Here is a 17,442-nt window from a genome sequence, read left to right on the forward strand (position 1 = left end):
AATTTTATCGCGTGAAGGGGAGTGATGGGGTGAGGGCCCAATACGGAAAGGTAAATGACTAGTCCAGTGTATCCTCAGGATCGTGCTTTATTTACATTGGGATACATTTGAAAAACAGTAAACACCAGAGAAATTATTTCTCATGCTCCCCCAAATACTATAAATCAGTACCCAAATGGAGCTCTGTAATTTGTGTTGCATCACCAGATTCTCTACAATTTCTCTACTTGTAACATTTGATCCAATTTATAAAAAAATTACTTGGCCTTCTAGACGCTTTAGGATTTAGCCATTACAAGAAGATAACATTTGTCAGAAGGCCAAGTTAGTGTTTAGAAAAATAAGTTTTCCATTATGCTTTGCTTTGGGTCTTTTGGTTCTGTGTTACCTCTGAAAGAAGTTTAGGGCTTTCTCTCTTCACTTGAAATATCCAGAATTTACTTTCTTATCGTTTCCTAGCAGTCACTGCTTAGAAGAGACAGCATAAGGAATTCATCTTATTACCAATGGCATTTAAATATTTGGGAAGTTTAAAAATTGCACTGCAGTTTTGATTCATGGATCTTCAAAGAAAGAGGAGATAGGTGAGAAATGCAAGACTATTTTCCTAAACACTTTCTGCTGTGTGAAGGTTATTCCTGCATGTTATTTTTAAGTATTTTGGAAGGTTTCCTTAAATTATTAACCACTAAAATTTCAATTTTGCTTCTAGCTTTCCAAAGTGAAAACACATGGGCAATAGTAGTGTTCCTCACATAACTGGTACACTTAAATTTCTCAGTTGTCAATAGCAAACTGGTAAACCATTTCAAGCCCTGCTTCTTTTCTAAATTGTTCTCTTCTAACGGTTCTTTTAGAACCTCCAAAGCCTAAGAAGATTATGTATCCAAGATGATTCATGTATACAAAAAGTTAAGTGTTGTTAGTTCATAAATCAACTATCATTATAATCAAATGCTTACTCTGTTACCCTCTGAGCAACCCTTTGAGATGGCTACTTTACAGATTATAATATTCTAACTCAGAGAAGCTGAGTAAAAATAAATAAAGCTAGGACATGATAAAGCTAGGATTTGCACTTAGGTTAAATGTGATCTCACAGCTGTGTTTTTGCCATTGCATCACAAGGACAAGTTAATGTTTTATTTTGCTTAATAATAAGCTTTTGTTCTTTCCTTCTATAAGACGAAACAGAGAGTTTTTCCTTTATTTTATCCTTTTGAAGTCAGTGAAAGATGTTTAATATGAGAAAGGATAAAAAAATTGATACCCTAGATTTAAAATGTCATTTAATTTTATATGGTACATCATTATAAAACACGCACATATCAGCGCTCAAGAAAAATAAACTATTATTAATTCATGTTCTATCATAAATAGTCGTGCATTGACTTAAAATTGCACAAGTGTAAGAGCGTGTGGTTTGAAACTTATTTTCTTTTTATGTGGATTTCAGTATTTACAAAAGGTGCAGGTTTGAAGACTGATATTTTGTAAAACTGAAAAATAGGTAATTCATCTTTTACATTCTAAAAGAGGAACAAACATTTGTTGACCACCTATGATGGTATCTTATATATATATATTATCTCATTTAGTTCTTGAATAAACCTTTATGAAGCAGATATTATTTTAGACCATTTAAAGTTAATACTAAAAACTGCCATCTATTATGTAACAGCTATGTCTTAGGTCCTTTACTTGTGTAATCCTTGCAATAACTAGCACAGTCAAATAGAATGTTTCCATGAAAACATTCTATATTTTCATTGTCCTGTATTATAGCCGCTAGATACATGTGGCTTTTCTAGATTTCAAATGTGGCTAGTAGGACTGAAGAATTGAAATTTAAAATTTTATTTTAATCAGTTGAAATCTAATTTTGCATAGCCACATTTGGCTAGTGGCTACTGTATTGACAGTACTGCTATTGCCAATAATATTATTCTCATTTAAAAAAAATTTTTATTTTGGTATCATTAATCTACAATTACATGAAGGACATTATGTTCACTAGGCTACCCCCCTCACCAAGTCCCCCCCACATACCCGTTCACAGTCACTGTCCATCAACATAGTAAGATGCTGTAAAATCACTACTTGTCTTCTCTGTGTTGCACAGCCCTCCCCGTGCCCACCCCCCAACACTATACATGTTAATCGTAATGCCCCCTTTCTTTTTTCCCACCCTTACCCTCCCTTCTCACCCGTCCTCCCCAGTCCCTTTCTCTTTGGTAACTGTTAGTCCATTCTTGGGTTCTGTGCTTCTCCTGCTGTTTTGTTCCTTCATTTTTCTTTTGTTCTTATACTCCACATATGAGTGAAATCATTTGGTACTTGTCTTTCTCCGCCTGGCTTATTTCACTGACCATAATACCCTCTAGCTCCATCCATGTTGTTGCAAATGGTAGGATTTGTTTTCTTCTTATAGCTGAGTAATATTCTATTGTGTATATGTACCACATCTTCTTTATCCATTCATCTACTGATGGACATTTAGGTTGCTTCCATATGTTGGCTATTGTAAATAGTGCAGCGATAAACATAGGGGTGCATCTGTTGTTTTCAAACTGGAGTGCTGCATCCTTAGGGTAAATACCTAGAAGTGGAATTCCTGGGTCAAATGGTATTTCTATTTTGAGCATTTTGAGGAACCTCCATACTGCTTTCCACAATGGTTGAACTAATTTACATTCCTACCAGCAGTGTAGGAGGGTTCCCCTTTCTCCACAACCTCACCAACATTTGTTGTTGTCTGTCTTTTGGATGGTAGCCATCCTTACTGGTGTGAGATGATATCTCATTGTGATTTTAATTTGCATTTATCTGATGACAAGCGATGTGGAGCATCTTTTCATGTGTCTGTTGACCATCTGGATTTCTTCTTTAGAGAACTGTCTATTCACTTCCTCTGCCCATTTTTTAATTGGATTATTTGCTTTTTGTTTGTTGAGGTGTGTGAGCTCTTGATATATTTTGGATGTCAACCCTTTGTCGAGTCTGTCATTTATGAATGTATTCTCCCATACTGTAGGATACCTTTTTGTTCTATTGATGGTGTCCTTTGCTGTACAGAAGCTTTTCAGCTTGATATAGTCCCATTTGTTCATTTTTGCTTTTGTTTCCCTTGCCTGGGGGGATATGTTCAAGAAGAGGTCACTCATGTTTATGTCTAAGAGATTTTTGCCTATGTTTTTTTGTAAGAGTTTTATGGTTTCATGACTTACATTCAAGTCTTTGATCCATTTCGAATTTACTTTTGTGTATGGGGTTAGACAGTGATCCAGTTTCATTCTCTTACATGTAGCTGTCCAGTTTTGCCAGCACCATCTGTTGAAGAGACTGTCATTTCCCCATTGTATGTCCATGGCCCCTTTATCAAATATTAGTTGACCATATATGTTTGGGTTAATGTTTGGAGTCTCTATTCTGTTTCATTGCTCTGTGACTCTGTTCTTGTGCCAGTACCAAATTGTCTTGATTACTGTGGCTTTGTAGTAGAGCTTGAAGTTGGGGAGTGAAATTGCCCCACTTTATTCTTCTCAGGAGAGCTTTAGCTATTCGGGGTCTTTGGTGTTTCTATATGAATTTTTGAACTATTTGTTCCAGTTCATTCAAGAATGCTGTTGGTAATTTGATGGGGATTGCATCGAATCTGTATATTGCTTTGGGCAGGATGGCCATTTTGAAGATATTAATTCTTCCTAGCCAGGAGCATGGGATGACTTTCCATTTGTTAGTGACCTCTTTAATTTCTCTTAAGAGTATCTTGTAGTTTTCAGAGTATAGGTCTTTCACTTCCTTGGTTAGGTTTCTTCCTAGGTATTTTATTCTTTTTGATGCTATTGTGAATGGAATTATCTTCCTGATTTCTCTTTCTATTAGTTTATTGTTAGTGTATAGGAAAGCCACAGATTTCTGTGTGTTAATTTTGTACCTGCAACTTTGCTGAATTCCGATATTAGCTCTAGTAGTTTTGGAGTGGAGTCTTTAGGGTTTTTTAATGTACAATATCATGTCATCTGCAAATAGTGACAGTTTAACTTCTTTACCAATCTGGATTCCTTGTATTTCTTTGTTTTGTCTAATTGCCATGGCTAGGGCCTCCAGTACTATGTTGAATAACAGTTGGGAGAGTGGGCATCCCTGTCTTGTTCCCGATTGCAGAGGAAAAGCTTTCAGCTTCTTGCTGTTCAGTATGATGTTGGCTGTGGGTTTATCATATATGGCCTTAATTATGTTGAGGTACTTGCCCTCTATACCCATTTTGTTGAGAGTTTTTATCATGAATGGATATTGAATTTTGTTGAATGCTTTTTCAGCATCTGTGGAGATGATCATGTGGTTTTTGTCTTCCTTTTTGTTGATGTGGTGGATGATGTTGATGGATTTTCGAATGTTGTACCATCCTTGCATCCCTGGGATGAATCCCGCTTGGTCATGGCGTATGATCCTTTTGATGTATTTTTGAATTCGGTTTGCTAATATTTTGTTGAGTATTTTTGCATCTATGTTCATCAGGGATATTGGTCTGTAGTTTTCTTTTTTGGTGGGGTCTTTGCCTGGTTTTAGTATTAGGGTGATGTTGGCTTCATAGAATGAGTTTAGGAGTATTCCCTCCTTTTCTATTTTTTGAAAACTTTAAGGAGAATGGGTGTTATGTCTCCTCTGTATGTCTGATAAAATTCCGAGGTAAATCCATCTGGCCCGGGGGTTTTGTTCTTTGGTAGTTTTTTGATTACTGATTCAATTTTTTTGCTGGTAATTGGTCTGTTTAGATTTTCTGTTTCTTTCTGGGTAGTCTTTGAAGGTTGTATTTTTCTAGGAAGTTGTCCATTTCTCCTAGGTTTCCCAGCTTGTTAGCATATAGGTTTTCATAGTATTCTCTGATAATTCTTTGTATTTCTGTGGGGTCCGTCGTGATTTTTCCTTTCTCGTTTTTGATACTATTGATTTGTGTTGACTCTCTTTTCTTAATAAGTCTGTCTAGAGGCTTATCTATTTTGTTTATTTTCTCAAAGAACCAGCTCTTGGTTTCATTGATTTTTGCTATTGTTTTAGTCTTCTCAATTTTATTTATTTCTTCTCTGATCTTTATTATGTCCCTCCTTCTGCTGACCTTAGGCCTCATTTGTTCTTCCTTTTACAATTTCGATAATTGTGACATTAGACCATTCATTTGGGATTGTTCTTCCTTCTTTAAATATGCCTGGATTGCTATATACGTTCTTCTTAAGACTGCTTTTGCTGTGTCCCACAGAAGTTGGGGCTTAGTGTTGTTGTCATTTGTTTCCATATATTGCTGGATCTCCATTTTAATTTGGTCATTGATCCATTGATTATTTAGGAGCATGTTGTTAAGCCTCCATGTGTTTGTGAGCCTTTTTGCTTTCTTTGTACAATTTATTTCTAATTTTATGCCTTTGTGGTCTGAAAAGTTGGTTGGTAGGATTTCAATCTTTTGGAATTTACTGAGGCTCTTTTTGTGGCCTAGTATGTGGTCTATTCTGGAGAATGTCCCAAGTGCACTTGAGAAGAATGTGTATCCTGTTGCTTTTGCATGTAGAGTTCTATAGATGTCTATTAGGTCCATCTGTTCTACTGTGTTGTTCAGTGCCTCTGTGTCCTTACTTATTTTCTGTCTGGTGGATCTGTCCTTTGGAGTGAGTGGTGTGTTCATGTCTCCCAAAATGAATGCATTGCATTCTATTTCCTCCTTTAATTCTGTTAGTATTTGTTTCACATATGTTGGTGCTCCTGTATTGGGTGCATATGTATTTATAATGGTTATATCCTCTTGTTAGACTGAGCTCTTTATCCTTATGTAATGTCCTTCTTTATCTTTTGTTAATTTCTTTATTTTGAAGTCTATTTTGTCTGATACTAGTATTGCAACACCTGCTTTTTTCTCTCTGTTGTTTGCATGAAATATCTTTTTCCATCCCTTGACTTTAAGTCTGTGCATGTCTTTGGGTTTGAGGTGAGTCTCTTGTAAGCAGCATATGGATGGGTCTTGCTTTTTTATCCATTCTATTACTCTGTGTCTTTTGATTGGTGCATTCAGTCCATTTACATTTAGGGTGATTATTGAAAGGTATGTACTTATTGCCATTGCAGGCTTTAAGTTTGTGGTTACCAAAGGTTGAAGGTTAGTTTCTTTGCTATCTTACTGTCTAACTTAACTCGCTTATTGAGCTATTATAAATACAGTCTGATGATTCTTTATTTTTCTCCCTTCTTATTCCTCCTCCTGCATTCTTCATATGTTGGGTGTTTTGTTCTGTGCTCTTTTTAGGAGTGCTCCGATCTAGAGCAGTCCCTGTAAGATGCCCTGAGGAGGTGGTTTGTGGGAGGCAAATTCCCTCAACTTTTGCTTGTCTGGGAATTGTTTAATCCCTCCTTCATATTTAAATGATAATCTTGCTGGATACAGTATTCTTGGTTCGAGGCCCTTCTGTTTCATTGCATTAAGTACATCATGCCATTCTCTTCTGGCCTGTAAGGTTTCTGTTGAGACGTCTGATGATAGCCTGATGGGTTTTCCTTTGTAGGTGACCTTTTTTTTCTCTCTGGCTGCTTTTAATACTCTGTCCTTGTCTTTGATCTTTGCCATTGTAATTATTACGTGTCTTGGTGATGCCGTCCTTGGATCCCTTGTCTTGGGATTTCTGTGTACCTCTGTTTTCTGAGAGGCCATTTCCTCCCCTAGTTTGGGGAAGTTTTCAGCAGTTATTTCTTCAAAGACACTTTCTATCCCTTTTTCTCTCTCTTCTTCTTCTGGTACCCCTATAATGTGGATATTGTTCTGTTTCGATTGGTCACTCAGTTCTCTTAATATTCTTTCATTCCTGGAGATCCTTTTATCTCTCTCTGCATCAGCTTCTCTGCGTTCCTGTTCTCTGTTTTCTAGTCCATTAGTGGTCTCTTGCATCTAGTCCATTCTGCTTTGAGGTCCTTCCAGAGTTTGTTTTATTTCTGTATTCTCCCTCCTTAGTTCTTGCGTATTCCTCTGCAAGTCCATCAGCATGGTTATGACTTTTCCTTTGAATTCTTTTTCAGGAAGACTGGTTAAATCTATCTCCCCAGGTTCCTTCTCCGGGGAAGATGTAGAAGTTGTGGAAGCTGTCTGGGTTAGTTTTGTCTGGATCAAATATTTTTGCCTTTTCATGTTGATAGGTGCCGTGGTATGCTATTGACATGTCTGTCAGCTGGGAGAGCCTAGACTTTTTCCACTTGCTCCTGGCCTTTCTTTACTAGGACAACTGCGACCCCTAGTGGCTTGTGTTGGGCAATTGCGTGTAGACTGGGTCTCTGTATCTTGCCCAGCCGGTATGGAGGAAGCTCCCTTGCTGTGGGCATGGCCAGCCTCAGACTGCTGCTCTGCTATGGCGGGGCCCCAGAGGGGTAATGGAAGGGGGGCTGTTTGGCTGTTTACCTCCATGAGGGGTCTCAGAGCTGTTGCCCAGGGGTTAGTGCGCCTGGAGTTCCATGGAATTTCCAGCTGCTGGACTGTGACCCGGGATGCTTCCGTCCAGCTGTGGGGTCCCTGTCCCTTTAAGACTTTCAAAAAGCACTCGCTTTTCTTTGTCCCAGAGGTGCCGGCTGCGGGACCCGCTCACAGGTCTTACTGTCCTGTTTCCCTAGTTTTCAGCACCCCACGCATGCACTGTGTCTGTGCTCTGGTGCGGATGGCTAGGTCTGGGTGTTTAGCAGTCCTGGGCTCCCTCTCCCTCCCGCCGGGAGCTGGGGGAAGGTGTGCTTGGGTCCCGCCGGGCCAGGTCTTGTATCTTACCCCTTTCACCAGGCGCTGGGTTCTCGCAGGTGTGGATGTAGTCTGGCTGTTGTCCTGTGTCTTCTGGTCTCTCTTTTAAAGGTAGTTTTATTTGTTGTATTTTCAAAAATATATATGTTTTTGGGAGGAGATTCCCACTGTCCTACTCACGCCGCCATCTTGGCTCCGCCCTCCATATTATTCTCAGTTTTAAAAGGAGAAACTGTTTCAGAAAAGTAAATGAAGTTTGTCCAAGTTCACACTGTTCTATAAAAAAAGTTTTTAAGCAGAACCATGTTTTAGGGATATTAATTTGGCAGTGTATGTAGAATGGAAGGAGGGTAAGAAAAAAAGCAGTTAGATGAAGAGAATTGAGATTCTGACTTGGTTTTGTTGGGAACTTGTAGAAAGAATGGTTGCAAATTGCTATCACTTAGTGACAGCTTGTGATCGCTTTGGAAGAGGTGTTGGAATCTACATAACCTTGAAAATGGTAATATTGTTTACCAATTTGATTTTGTCTGCTTGACCATTCAGAAATATTTATTGAGTGATACTTGTGTGCAAGGCCGTTTGCTATGCTTAGGTAATGAAGTGAAGTCCCTCATCAAAGATTTTATCTACTGAAGACACCCTCCTAAATTTTCATTTTGTAGAAGATATTGAGCTGGTAAGAGATGTGCAATTCAAATGTTTGCAGAAGAAGGGGTACTGATTTACACATGCAAAGGGATGAGGGAAGATTGTGGAAGATGGTATTTGAGCTTGATTTTGAAGAATAGGAAGGATTTGAGCATGCAAAAATGGTTAAAGGAGGAGGAAGTTCTGCTTTTAGCAAAAGGGTGGACAAAATGTTTTGAGAATCTCTTTTGCCAGAATACATAAATGCTGAATAAATTATATTAACCATTTAAATGCAAAGCAGCGGGGGAAGACGGCATGAGAAGTGAAGCAGAAACCTCCACCCAAAACCACGTGTAACATGAAAATATAGCAAATACAGCTAATACTAAAAGAGCAAACTGAAGACTGCAACTGACTGCCTACATCTGGGGGAAAAAAGAGGACCTCATAAAAAAGGGTAAAGTAGCATAGCCACAATCCAGTAGGACCCAATCCCTCCCTGTGTCCCAACTCACAGGTGGGAAGAAGAGAAACAGAGCAGGGAAGGCGTGGAAGCCAAGAGGACTGCTAAACACCCAGCCCTGGGGATCTGCTCTGGGAGCTCAAACCCACACTACATGGCACTCTCTGGAGATTACAGGGGTTGGAAAGGAAAGATAGGCAGAATACCCGGAGAGACTGAGATTCCAGCTGCTTGTGAAAAACATTAAGCCATAATTGGCTGCTCTGGGGTGAAAGAAAGGCGGACACTTTGAAAGCCTTCCCAAGAACAAGAGGAGTGCTAAAGGGGCAAAGTTTACACAGAGTTTGCTGCTCAGAAGAAAGGACAAGTGGACAAAATCATCCCAGCTCACTCAGCTGATCAAATTGGGAACTTACAGGAGCATCAGATGCTCCATCCCCCTGGCTGGCAATGCAGTGCCTGCTGAGGCCCAACACTGCAATATGCAGGCTGCCGCTACTTCCTCCCAGCAGGCAATGGTCTGCAGACCAGCTGCCCACAAGAGAAAAAGGGATAGAAAATGTCTTTGAGGAAATAATTGCTGAAAATATCCACACTCGAAGGACAGAAATAGTCTTTCAGGTCATGAAAGTGTACAGATCTCCCAACACAAGGTACCCTAGGAAGACAACGCCAAGACATATAATAATTAAAATGGCAAAGGTCAATGACAAGGACAGAGTATTAAAAGCAGCCAGAGAAAGAAAAAACATCATGTACAAAGAAAAGCACATCCAGCTATCAGAAGTCTTCTCCAGAAACATTACACGCCAGAAGGATGTGGCATGATACATTTAATGCAATGAAACAGAAGGGCCTCCAACCAAGAATACTCTACCTGGAAAGATCATCATTTAAATTTGGAGCAGGGACTAAACAATCTCCAGATAAGCAAAAGTTGGGGTAATGTACCTCCAACAAACTGTCTCTGCAGTGTATCTTAAAGGGACCCCTTTAGATGGAAGTGCTCCTAAGGCTAAATAGCTGTCACCAGAGAAAATAAAACCACAGGAAAGGAAGTAGACCAATTAATTACTAAGCAAATCCAAAATTAAATCACCTACCCACAAAGTCAGTCAAGGGATACACAGAGAGTGCAGAATATCACACCTAATATATATAGAGTAGAGGAGGAAGAAGAACATAGAGAAAAAAACTTTAGATTGTGTTTGAAATAGTAAGCGAGTTAAGTTAGACTCTTAGATAGTAAGCAGGCTGCCCTTGAACCTTCGGTAACCATGCATCTAAACCCTGCAATGGCAATAAGTACATATCTATTGATAAGTACCCTTAATGGAAATGGACTGATGTAGCAATTGAAAGACACAGAGGTACAGAATGGAAAAAAAAGAAGACCCATCTTTATGGAGCCTACAGGAGGCTCACTCCAAACCCGAAGACATACACAGACTAAAAGTGAAGGGATGGAAAAAGATATTTCATGCAAATAATAGGGACAAAAAAGCAGGAGTAGCAGTACTTGTATCAGACTAAATTGATTTCAAAACAAAGAAAGTAACAAGAGACAAAGAAAGACATTACATAATGATAAAGGGATCAGTCCAAAAGAGGATATAACCATTATAAATATCTCTGCACCCAATATGGGACCACCTAAATATGTGAAACTAACAATTAAAGGGGAAATAGAATGCAATGCACTCATTTTAGGAGATGGCCACACACCATTTACTCTGAAGGACATACCAACAGACAAAAAATAAGGAAACAGAGGTACTGAACAACACATTACAACAGATGGACCTGAGACATCTACTGAACACTCCACCCAAAAGCAGCAGGATACACATTCTTCTCAGGTCCACATGGAACATTTTCCAGAATAGGTCACATATTAAGCCATGAAAAAGAGGCTCAGTAAATTCAGAAGAATTGAAATTGTGTGAACCAGCTTCTCAGATGGCAGATGTATGAAACTAGAAATAAATTATGCAAAGAAAATGAAAAAGGTCCCAAACACATGGAGGCTTAACAATACACTCCATTTAAATAATCAATAAATCAATGACCAAATAAAAATGGAGATCAAACAATATATGGAGACACATCAAAACAAAAACTCAACACCCCAAAACAGCAGCAAAGGCTGTTCTAAGAGGAAAGTATATTCTAATACAGGCTTACCTCAAGAAAGAAGAACAACCCCAAATGAGCAGTCTAAACTCACAATTAATGAAAGTAGAAAAAGAACAAATAAGGCCCAAAGTCAGCAGAATGAAGGACATAATAAAAGTCAGCAGAAATAAATAAAATTGTGAAGAAAAAACCAACACAAAGAATCAATGAAACCAGGAGCTGGTTCTTTGAGAAAATAAACAAAATACATAAACCCCTAGCCAGACTTATCAAGATAAAAACAGTCTACACACATAAACAGAATCAAAAATGAGAAAGGCAAAATCGCTACGGGCACCACAGAAATACAGTTATTAGAGAATACTAGGAAAAATTGGATGCTAACAAATTGAATGACCTAGAAGAAATGGACAACTTTCTAGACTAATACAACCTTCCAAGACTGACCCAGAAAGAAGCAGAAAATCTAAACAGACCAGTTACCAGCAATGAAATTGAATTGGTAACCAAAAAACTACCTGAGAACAAAAACCATGGACCAGAAGACTTCACCGCTGAATTTTATCAAACATTTAGAGAACACCTAATACCAACTCTCCTTAAAATTTTCCAAAAAGTAGAAGAGAAGGAATACTTCCAAACTCATTCTATGAGGCCAGCTTCACCCTAATACCAAAACCAGGCAATGACACCACACAAAAAAACTACAGACCAATATCTCTGATGAACATAGATATGTAAAAATATTCAAAATAGCAGCAAACCAAATGTAAAAATACTGCAAAAAGATAATCCATCATGAGCAAGTGGGATTTATTCCAGGGATGCAAGGATGGTACAATATTCAAAAATCCACCATCACACACATCAACAAAAAGGACAAAAATTGCATGATCATCTCAATAGATGCTGAAAAAGCATTTGAAAAAAATCAACATACATTCATGATAAAAAACTCAACAAAATGGGTAGGGAGGGCAAGTACCTCAACATAATGAAGGCCATATACAACAAACCCACAGCCAACATCATACTGAACATTAAAAAGCTGAAAGATTTCCTTCTAAGATCAGGAACCAGACAAGGATGCCCACTCTCCCCACTTTTACTCAGCATAATACTGGAGGTCCCAGTCATGGCAATCAGACAACACAAAGAAAAAAAGCTATTCAGATTGGTAAGGAAGAAGTTAAACTGTCACTATTTGCAGATGACATGATACTGTACATAAAAAAACCCCTAAAGAATCCACTCCAAAACTATTAGAATAACTGAATTCAGCAAAGTTGCAATATAGAAAATTAGTACACAGAAATCTGTGGCATTCCTATATACCAATGATGAACTAGCAGAAAAAAAAGTAAGAAAAACAATTCCATTCATAATTACATCAAAAAGAATAAAATACCTAGGAATAAACCTAACCAAGAAGGTGAAAGACCTATGCCCTGAAAACTACAAGACACTCATGAAAGAAATTAAGGAAGACACCAATAAATGGAAATACATCCTGTGCTTGTGGATACGAAGAATTAATGTCAAAATGGCTGTCCTGCTTGAAGCAGTCTACAGATTCAATGCAATCCCTATCAAAATAACAGTAGCAATATTCAATGAACTAGAAGAAATAGCTCTAAAATGTACATGGAACCAAAAAAGACCCTGAATAGCTGAAGCAATGGAACATTTTTGAGAAGGAAGAATAAAACTAGGGGAATTATGCCCCCCAACTTCAAGCTCTACTACAAAGCCACAGTAATCAAAACAATTTAGTACTGGTGCAACAACATACCCATAGATCAGTGGAACAGAATAGAGAGCCCAGATAAAAACCCTCACATATATGGCCATGTAATATTTGATAAAGGAGCCATGGATATGCAAATGGGGAAACAACAGTCTCTTCAAAAACTGGTGTTGGAAAAACTGGATAGCTATGTGTAAGAGAATGAAACTGGATTATTTTCTAACTCCATACCCCAAAGTAAACTCAAGTGGATCAAAGATCTGAATGTAAATCATGAAACCATAAAGCTCTTAGAAGAAAACATAGGCAAAAATCTCTTGAATATAGAGGGTGGGAGCCAAGATGGCGGCTTGAGTAGAGCAGTGGAAATCTCCTCCCAAAACCATACATATTTTTGAAAATACAACAAATACAAATCTTCCTAAAAGAGAGACCAGAAGACACAGGACAACAGCCAGACCACATCCACACCTGCGAGAACCAAGTGCCTCGCGAAGGGGGTAAGATACAAGCCGCGGCCCGGCGGGACCCGAGCGCCCCATACCTCAGCTCCCGGCGGGAGGAGAGGAGTTGGAGCACTGAGGGAGAGGGAGCCCAGGACTGCTAAATAGCCAGCCCTAGCCATCCGCACCGGAGGGCAGACACAGTGTGTGTGTGGGGTGCTGGAAACTAGGGAAACAGGGACAGTAAGACCTGTGAGAGGGTGCCTGCAACCGGCCCCCCGGGACAAAGAAAAGCAAGTGCTTTTTGAAAGTCTTAAAGGGACAGGGACCTCACAAATGGATGGAAACATCCCAGGAAACTTAGCCCAACAGCTGGGAATCCCGGGGAATTCCAGGTGCCCTAACGCTCTGGGCGGCAGCGCACCTCGGAGGCCCCTCATGGTGATAAACAGTCTCCCGGCCGTTTCCCCTCAAATGTGGCTCCGCCATATTGGAACAGCCTGAGGCAGGCCATGCCCATAGCAACCGCGGAGCTTAACTCCACAGCAACCACGGAGCTTAACTCCATAGCTACTGGGCAAGAATTAGAAGCCCCGACTGTGCACAATTGCCCAGCACAAGCCGCTAGAGGTCGCTGTTCTCCCAGGAGAGGGAGGCCACAAACCAGCAAGATGGGACATTCTCCCAGCCGTCACACACGCCAGTTCTGCAAACTATCTTTATTGCTATGAAAAGGCAAAAGATTTTGATACAGACCAAAATCACAGAGTCAACCCCTGAGAAGGAGATAGACCTAACCAGTCTTCCTGAAAAAGAATTCAAAATAAAGGTCATAACCATGTTGACAGAGCTGCAGAGAAATGTACAAGACCTAAGGGATGACGTCTGGAGGGAGATTACAGAAATAGAACAATCTCTGGAAGGATTTATATGCAGAATGGATAAGATGCAAGAGGCCATTGATGGAATAGAAACCAGAGAACAGGAACGCATAGAAGCTGATGAAGAGAGAGATAAATGGATCTCCAGGAATGAAACAATATTAAGAGAACTGTGTGACCAATCCAAAAGGAAAAATATCCGCATTATAGGGGTACCAGAGGAAGAAGAGAGAGAAAAAGGGAAAGAAAGTGTCTTTGAAGAAATAATTGCTGAGAACTTCCCCAAACTGGGGGAGGAAATAGTTGCTCAGACTACGGAGGCACACAGAAGTGCGGAGAGATGGAATCCAAAGAGGACAACACCAAGACACATAATAATTACAATGGCAAAGATCAAAGACAAGGACAGTATTAAAGGCAGCCTGAGAGAGAAAAAAGGTCACCTACAAAGGAAAACCCATCAGGCTATCATTAGACTTCTCAACAGAAACCTTACAGGCCAGAAGAGAATGGCATGATATATTTAATGCAATGAAACAGAAGGGCCTTGAACCAAGGATACTGTATCCAGCACGATTATCATTTAAATATGAAGGAGGGATTAAACAATTCCCAGACAAGCAAAAGTTGAGGGAATTTGCCTCCCACAAACCAGCTCTACAGGTCGTCTTAAAGGGAATGCTCTAGATGGGAGCACTCCTAAAAAAAGCACAGAACAAAACACCCAACATATGGAGAATGGAGGAGGAGGAATAAGAAGGGAGAGAAATAATCATCAGACTGTTTATAATAGCTCAATAAGTGAGTTAAGCTAGACAGTAAGGTAGTAAAGAAGCTAACCTTGAACCTTTGGTAATCATGAATCTAAAGCCTGCAATGGCAGTAAGTACATATCTTTCAATAATCACCCAAAATATAAATGGACTGAATGCACCAATCAAAAGACACAGAGTAATAGAATGGATAAAAAAGCAAGACCCATCTATATGCTGCTTACAAGAAACTCACCTCAAACCCAAAGACATGCACAGATTAAAAGTCAAGGGACGGAAAAAGATATTTCATGCAAACAACAGAGAGAAAAAAGCAGCTGTTGCAATACTAGTATCAGATAAAATAGACTTCAAAACAAAGAAAGTAACAAGAGATAAAGAAGGACATTAAATAATGATAAAGGGGTCAGTCCAACAAGAGGATATAACCATTATAAACATATATGCACCCAATAAGGAGCACCAATATATGTGAAACAAATACTAACGGAATTAAAGGAGGAAATAGAATGCAATGCATTCATTTTGGGAGACATGAACACACCACTCACTCCAAAGGACAGATCCACCAGACAGAAAATAAGTAAGGACACAGAGGCACTGAACAACACAGTAGAACAGATGGACCTAATAGACATCTATAGAACTCTACATGCAAAAGCAACAGGATACACATTCTTCTCAAGTGCACTTGGAACATTCTCCAGAATAGACCACATACTAGGCCACAAAAAGAGCCTCAGTAAATTCCAAAAGATTGAAATCCTACCAACCAACTTTTCAGACCACAAAGGCATAAAACTAGAAATAAATTGTACAAAGAAAGCAAAAAGGCTCACAAACACATGGAGGCTTAACAACATGCTCCTAAATAATCAATGGATCAATGACCAAATTAAAATGGAGATCCAGCAATATATGGAAACAAATGACAACAACAACACTAAGCCCCAACTTCTGTGGGACACAGCAAAAGCAGTCTTAAGAAGAACGTATATAGCAATCCAGGCATATTTAAAGAAGGAAGAACAATCCCGAATGAATGGTCTAATGTCACAATTATCGAAATTGTAAAAAGAAGAACAAATGAGGCCTAAGGTCAGCAGAAGGAGGGACATAATAAAGATCAGAGAAGAAATAAATAAAATTGAGAAGAATAAAACAATAGCAAAAGTCAATGAAACCAAGAGCTGGTTCTTTGAGAAAATAAAATAGATAAGCCTGTAGCCAGACTTATTAAGAGAAAAAGAGAGTCAACACACATCAACAATCAGAAACGAGAAAGGAAAAATCACGACGGACCCCACAGAAATACAAAGAATTATTAGAGAATACTATGAAAACCTATATGCTAACAAGCTGGAAAACCTAGGAGAAATGGAGAACTTCCTAGAAAAATACAACCTTCCAAGGCTGACCCAGAAAGAAACAGAAAATCTAAACAGACCAATTACCAGCAACGAAATTGAAGTGGTAATCAAAAAACTACCCGAGAACAAAACCCCTGGGCCAGACGGATTTACCTCGGTATTTTATCAGACACACAGAGAAGACATAACACCCATTCTATTAAAAGTTTTCCAAAAAATAGAAGAGGAGGGAACACTCCCAAACTCATTCTATGAAGCCAACATCACCCTAATACCAAAACCAGGCAAAGACCCCACCAAAAAAGAAAATTACACTCCAATATCCCTGATGAACAAAGATGCAAAAATACTCAACAAAATATTAGCAAATGGAATTCAAAAATATATCAAAAGGATCATACACCATGACCAAGTGGGATTCATCCCAGGGATGCACGGATAGTACAACATTCGAAAATCCATCAACATCATCCACCACATCAACAAAAAGAAAGACAAAAACCACATGATCATCTCCATAGATGCTGAAAAAATGTTTGACAAAATTCAACATCCATTCATGATAAAAACTCTCAACAAAATGGGCACAGAGGGCAAGTACCTCATCATAATAAAGGCCATATATGATAAACCCACAGCTAACATAATACTGAACAGCAAGAGGCTGAAAGCTTTTCCTCTGAGTTTGGGAACAAGCCCTCTCCCCACTGTCATTCAACATAGTACTGGAGGTCCTAGCCACGGCAATTAGACAAAACAAAGAAATACAAGGAATCCGGATTGGTAAAGAAGTAGTCAAACTGTCACTATTTGCAGAAGACATGATATTGTACATAAAAAACCCTAAAGACTTCTCTCCAAAACTACTAGAACTAATGTCAGAATTTGCAAAGTTGCAGGATACAAAAATAACACACAGAAATCTGTGGCTTTCCTATACACTAATAATGAACTAATAGAAAGAGAAATCAGGAAGATAATTCCATTCACAATAGCATCAAAAAGAATAAAATACCTAGGAAGAAACCTAACCAAGGAAGTGAAAGACCTATACTCTGAAAACTATAAGATACTCTTAAGAGAAATTAAAGAGGTCACTAACAAATGGAAAGTCATCCCATGCTCCTGGCTAGGAAGAATTAATATCTTCAAAATGGCCATCCTGCCCAAAGCAATATACAGATTCGATGCAATCCCCATCAAATTACCAACAGCATTCTTGAATGAACTGGAA

At 39.0% G+C, this 17,442-nt stretch overlaps 1 protein-coding gene across 2 annotated transcripts in view; it reads left to right on the forward strand.

Annotated features, from left to right (window-relative positions):
- Nucleotides 1-17,442, forward strand: part of DRAM2 (DNA damage regulated autophagy modulator 2) — a 52,193-nt gene that overhangs the window by 649 nt on the left and 34,102 nt on the right. The window contains exons 1-2 of one of the 2 annotated variants that reach the window (XM_036928911.2): nucleotides 29-50; nucleotides 460-584. The exons of the other annotated variant lie outside the window; for it this stretch is intronic. The gene's annotated coding sequence lies outside the window, so the exon portion shown is untranslated. Of the gene's footprint in view, nucleotides 1-28; nucleotides 51-459; nucleotides 585-17,442 lie in introns of those variants that run through there. 2 annotated transcript variants of the gene reach the window in all.

Source organism: Manis pentadactyla, chromosome 4 (assembly GCF_030020395.1).
Source record: "Manis pentadactyla isolate mManPen7 chromosome 4, mManPen7.hap1, whole genome shotgun sequence".
NCBI lineage: Eukaryota > Metazoa > Chordata > Mammalia > Pholidota > Manidae > Manis > Manis pentadactyla.